Genomic DNA, 6,000 nt, shown 5'->3' with positions numbered 1-6,000 from the left:
CACACAGACAAATCTGTAGATGCTACATGTGAAGAAAATGGGGTCAGCTCTTTTCTTTTGAAATATTTGCAGTAGAATTTCTTAGCTCTGAAGAAACAAGTGTTTCTTAACTCCTGAAAGCAGTAGATAATTCTTCTGAACGGCAATGGGCTAGATTCTCATCCTGCTTACAGTGGGATAAATTGGAATTATCTCCATGGACATACTCCGCCGGTACTCCCATTGATTTAAATGGTATCATTTGTAGAGAAGGAACTAATCAAAATAAGGAAGTGTGACAGAATCAGGCCCAAAGTATGTGAAATCAGAATAGGACTCTGTGTCTCCTATTATAGAATGACTCACTTTTTAAAAAAAAATTGGAAGGATTTTTAAAAATTAATTTAATTTATCCTATTTGAGAGATGAATTATTCATTTCTGACACAGCAAATGTTTGGGTATGTGCAATGCCGCATCCATTTTCTGGTGGTTTAGCAAGTGACAGTGATGGGAGGGAAGGAACTAACATGCTACCTTGAAAAATATTATTAAAGACAAGCTAATAAACCAAATGAGGAAGCAGGAAGAACAGTCTTCCGAATCAGACATTGAAAATTTGCTTTTTAATGAGCCACTCCTTTTTAAAAAGTGGCAATCTTGTCAAGCATCTATCAAAGTTTCTTTCCTTATTGAGAGAATGTGAATTAAGCTACGTAGGTTCTGTATGCCATTTAGAACTGAGTCTATGACTTCTCCCTATCTTGAAAGCAAGACTGTATTTAAAGTTTTCTGACCTTGTGTAAAAACCTTATCAATATTACAAGGATCATTCCATGCAGATATTGTTCTAAATTTTCATTTTGGGACTCTTTTCTCCTGGGTGTTGTAGTTAATACTTTAAAAAAGTTATGGCCCTAGTCTTTCAGGAGTTATGGCTCAGAGCCTCCTCATGGGGCCAGTGGAGTTGAGGGAGCTCAGCCCCTCACAGAATTGAGAATCGGCTGTTCTCAGTGGTGGCAGATGACAGAACAAGGAGCAATGGTCTCAAGTTGCGGTGGGGGAAGTCCAGGTTGGATATCAGGAAAAACTATTTCACTAGGAGGGTGGTGAAACACTGGAATGCGTTACCTAGGGAGGTGGTGGAGTCTCCTTCCTTGGAGGTTTTTAAGGCCCGGCTTGACAAAGCCCTGGCTGGGATGATTTAGCTGGGAATTGGTCCTGCTTTGAGCAGGGGGTTGGACTAGATGACCTCTTGAGGTCCCTTCCAACTCTGATATTCTATGATTCTATGATTCTATGATTCTAATTGGACCCTATTGCTCTGATTCTGCAGAGATTTATACATATACATAAGTCTTTGCAGAACTGCAGCCTATATGAATAATTCACATGATGAGGGAATGGAACACACCCTGAATGTGTAACTTACACACAAATATAAAGACAATTCAGCATCAATGCTTCTATTCTATCCCTTTTCTTGTACCTAAGCACTTCAGGAACATAAGACCAATCAGTGGTCTAACATACTACATCTGCTGTTCTGCAGCACCTGCATGTTACCAGCACAGAGGCACTAAAGAATTCTGAAATCATATGTTGTAATTAACAATTTTATTTACCTATGTTACTAACAACACCATAGATTGTTCAAAGTGAAACAAATTTAAAAATTCCAATGTACTTATCACTAACTGTGCTCTTGGTTTACTTTTTGCATTTCTTTCAGCTTTCACTGATTCAACACTATAACATGGCAGAAAGGGGGTTGGCCCACTGGCAGTACTCCTCAGACATGCAGAAGACTTGGATTTGAAATCTAGTCCTGATTTCTCCCCCTCCCTATAAGGGTCTAGTCTAACTCTCATTAAAATTAACTGAAAAGGTTTCTATTGACTGTAGTGAGAGGTGGATTGGGCCCTAAAGCTATAGCGTCTGGAAGTATCACTGAGGCAGTGTGGGCAACCTTGAGGTGGGGATGGAAGGTAAAAACCTTCTTGTGACATAAGTCTCTTCCAGCTGAATAACAAGAAGTGTCCACAAGCTCTAAGGCAGCCCTGTCTTGTTCTTCTCCTTATCTGAAAGATTGTTGGTTGTGCTATAGCAGGGGTGGCCAAACCGTGGCTCGCGAGCTGCACATGTGGCTCTTTTACAGTTAACGTGTGGTTTGCGGAGCCTTCCACGCACCTCCCCCCATTCTCCACCTACCAGACTAGGGGGGGAGCTCAGGACCTCTGCCTTGCAGCAGGGTGGTGGAGTAGGGGTGTGTGTGTGTCTTGGGGCTTCAACCCTGTGGGGTGCACCTGCCGGGACTCAGGGCTTCAGCAGGAGCGGGGCTGAAGACCCAAAACCCATAAGGCGCCTCGCGTGGGGATGAAGCCCCGAGCTGCAGCAGGTGCCTCCTGGCTCTTGAACTTCTGAAGATTATCATATGCAGCTCAGAGGGTCAGTAAGTTTGGTCACCCCTGTGATATAGGGATTCCAGAGTGAGAGAAATGAAGTGGGGGAAGGTTAATTTGAAGCCATCTAGGAAAATATGGTGAGCAGTGTAGTGTTCTCAAGCAAGAAGGGAGCCTGAGGTTTCAGTGAATTGGTTTTATTAAACTATTGGAACATACTGGATGGAACTGGATTTAGTTTCTCACTTAGTCCCAAACTGTCAGTTCCTTATCCCCCTCTAGCCTAATTCCTCTTCCCTTTGCACTTCCTGTGAGATTAATAGATTCATAGACTCTAGGACTGGAAGCAGGGCCGGCTTTAGCAAGAGTGGGGCCCGATTCCTGGGGGCGGGACTTCTGGCAAGCCTAGGGTTACCATCTTTTAGTTTTTAAAAATGGGGACCTGGCCCCGCCCCAACCCCGCCCCTTCCCCGCCCTCAGCCCCGCCCCAACTCTGCCCCCTCCCCTGAACGCTCTGCCCCCTGCTCCTCCCCCTCCCCTGCTTCCCGCGAATCAAATGTTCGCGGGAAGCCTGAAACAGGGAGGCAGCAGGTAGGCTGGGGCAGGGCGCAGCGCGGCCCAGTCTGGCCCCCCTGGCTGAGTGGCTCCCTCTGGTGGCCGGCTGGCCCAGGCCAAGAGGCTCTGGCCCCGGCGTCTCCCACTCGGCTTGGCTCGGGCCCTGGGGCACTGGCTCCCGGCCCAGCCCCGCGCCCCCGGCCCGGCCCCGCACCTCCGGCCCCGCGACCCTGGCTCCTGGACCCCGGCCCGGCCCCACGCCTGGCCCGGCACTGTGACCCCGGATCCTGGCCCGGCCTGGCTCCCGGCCCAGCCCCGCGCCCCCAGCTCCCGGCCCGGCCCCGCGCCCCCGGCCTGGCCCCGCGCCCCCGGCCCAGCCCCGCGCCCCCGGCTCCCGGCCCGGCCCCGCGCCCCCGGCCCGGCACCGCGCGCCCAGCCCCCGGCCCGGCCCGGCTCCCGGCCCGGCACCGTGCCCCCAGCCCTGCGACCCCGGCCTGGCACCGCACTGGCCCCGGCCCTGCACCCCCGGCTCCTGCCGAGCACCGCTGGCCCCGGCCCAGCCCCGCACCGCCGGCCCCAGCCCCAGAGGCCCCGGCCAAGCACCGCCGAGCCCTCCCTCCCTATTTTCCTGGACATGTCTGGCTTTTTGGGATTTCCCCCCAGATGGGGATTTGAGCCCCAAAAAGCCGGACATGTCTGGGAAAATCCGGACGTATGGTAACCCTAGGCAAGCCCTGCCCCCAGGAATCGGGCTGCGCTCTGGCCGGAGCTCCAGCCAGGGTTGTGGGGCTTGGGTCTGGCCCAGAGCCGGGCCGGGCCCGAGCCGAGCCGAGCCGCGGGGGCTGGGCCGGGCCGGAGCCGAGCCCCGGGGGCCGGGGCGGGGGCCGAAGCCGAGATGGTCCCAAGCCGAGGGGGCTGGGCCGGGCCGGACCCAAGCCAAGCCGTGGGGGCCGGGCCGGAGCCGAGCCGGGCTGGAGCCGCTGGGGCCGGGGGTGCTCTGCCGGAACCGGGGCCGGAGTGAGCTGCTTGGCCAAGGCTGGAATGAGCCGCGCCGCGCCTCCCCGGAGCCCTTCTCGTGCCCCCCGCCACCCCAGCTTACCTGCCTGCCTGCCCGCCCCTGCTTCTTTTCAGACTTCCCGCGAAAGCAGGGGAGGGGGAGGAGCAGGGGGCGGAGCGTTCAGGGGAGGGAAGGAGGGGGAAGTGAGCTGGGGGCGGGGTGAAGAGCTGTGGCGCGGGGCCCTCTTAGCGCAGGGCCCGATTCAGCCGAATTTGATGAATCGGTCTAAAGCCGACCCTGACTGGAAGGGACCTCGAGAGGTCATTGAGTCCAGTCCCCTGCCCTCATGGCAGGACCAAATACTGTCTAGACCATCCCTGATAGACATTTATCTAACCTACTCTTAAATATCTCCAGAGATGGAGATTCCACCACCTCCCTAGGCAATTTATTCCAGTGTTTAACCACCCTGACAGTTAGGAACTTTTTCCTAATGTCCAACCTAAACCTCCCTTGCTGCAGTTTAAGCCCATTGCTTCTTGTTCTATCCTTAGAGGCTAAGGTGAACAAGTTTTCTCCCTCCTCTTTATGACACCCTTTTAGATACCTGAAGACTGCTATCATGTCCCCTCTCAGTCTTCTCATTTCCAAACTAAACAAACCCAATTCTTTCAGCCTTCCTTCATAGGTCATGTTCTCTAGACCTTTAATCATTCTTGTTGCTCTTCTCTGGACCCTCTCCAATTTCTCCATATCTTTCTTGAAATGCGGTGCCCAGAACTGGACACAATACTCCACTTGAGGCCTAACCAGCGCAGAGTAGAGCGGAAGAATGTCTTCTCATGTCTTGCTCACAACACACTTTGGGTGTCCACAAGATGGCATTATGGCACAGGTAGCCCCTATGGCTGGGGCCTGCCCGGGAGAGGCCCAGGGCATTCCATGGGCCAAGCGATACCAAAGCTAACTGTTGGAGTAGAGGATTAACTGTTGACAGCATTTTTCTTTTTCTCTTTTAAAGGAAGCCATTTTAGCAAACTTGTGTTTTTTTAAAAAAACAAACGAAAGTAAAATGTATCAGTTTCTGGGCCTTTTTCTCCTCTCACTTATGCTTTTTCTTCACCAGCGTAGGTTGCTGACTTAACTGGAGTTACCTCTGGTGTACGCTACTTTGAGAGAGAGAGAGCGAGAGAGAGAGGAATGAGACCAGGATTTGTAAAACTATCGTAAATCTGTATTTTGACACATTTTTTAAAAGAGAGGTTTGAACTGATGGATTATAATAGCTCAAAGCAAATGAGGTATTTATTATAATCTGTCACAGCAATCCCACCAGCACAAATGTGCACTACATTTGCATTCTAAAAATTAAGAAATATTTGTTGAATAATTGTTAATACATTGCAAGCTGTCACTGAAGTAATTCAACAATTAGCTATTTTCCTCTTCATGTTATTCAAACACATTAGTCACTCCATTGACTATTAGCTTGCAAATTTTCTGTTTAAAGAAGCAAATGCATTTTTAATTATGGACCCAATTTGAAGTCAGTGGAACTTTTGCCTGAGTGAGAAGTGCACGATTAGTCCTCATTTAAGGATAAAAAAAAAAAGAGGTCTGAATGGGAAACCTTTTACAACTTTGTTATATCAGCAAATAGAATGAAAACAAGTTTATAAACTCTATGGCATAGGGACCATGTCTACATCTCTATATAGAGGGCCCTCTGATCATGATTACAGCCTCTGGGCTCTACTGTAATCATAAAATACTTGATTGTGCTAAATTAGCATTGCAGTGCTAGTCACACTACTAGATTTAAGGTCATTCAGTACTCTTATTGTCAATGACGTTTTTCAGGGAATAGTAACAGTTTTAACAATTCACAACAGAGTTAAAACAGTTAGACATCAAGATCTTAAGTCTTGGACTGATTTTTTTAAACAATTTTGAAGAAATTGCGTCCACTTTAAAATATTTACAGTTTCTTGTAGTCAAATTATAAAGACAATAAAGTGCAGAAGGTTATGTGGGTAGGATAGTCATGAAATCCCTGTTTTACCAGAAA

The sequence above is a fragment of the Chrysemys picta genome, chromosome 8 (assembly GCF_011386835.1).
Source record: "Chrysemys picta bellii isolate R12L10 chromosome 8, ASM1138683v2, whole genome shotgun sequence".
In the NCBI taxonomy this organism is placed as follows: Eukaryota; Metazoa; Chordata; order Testudines; family Emydidae; genus Chrysemys; species Chrysemys picta.
This window is presented reverse-complemented; position numbering follows the sequence as displayed.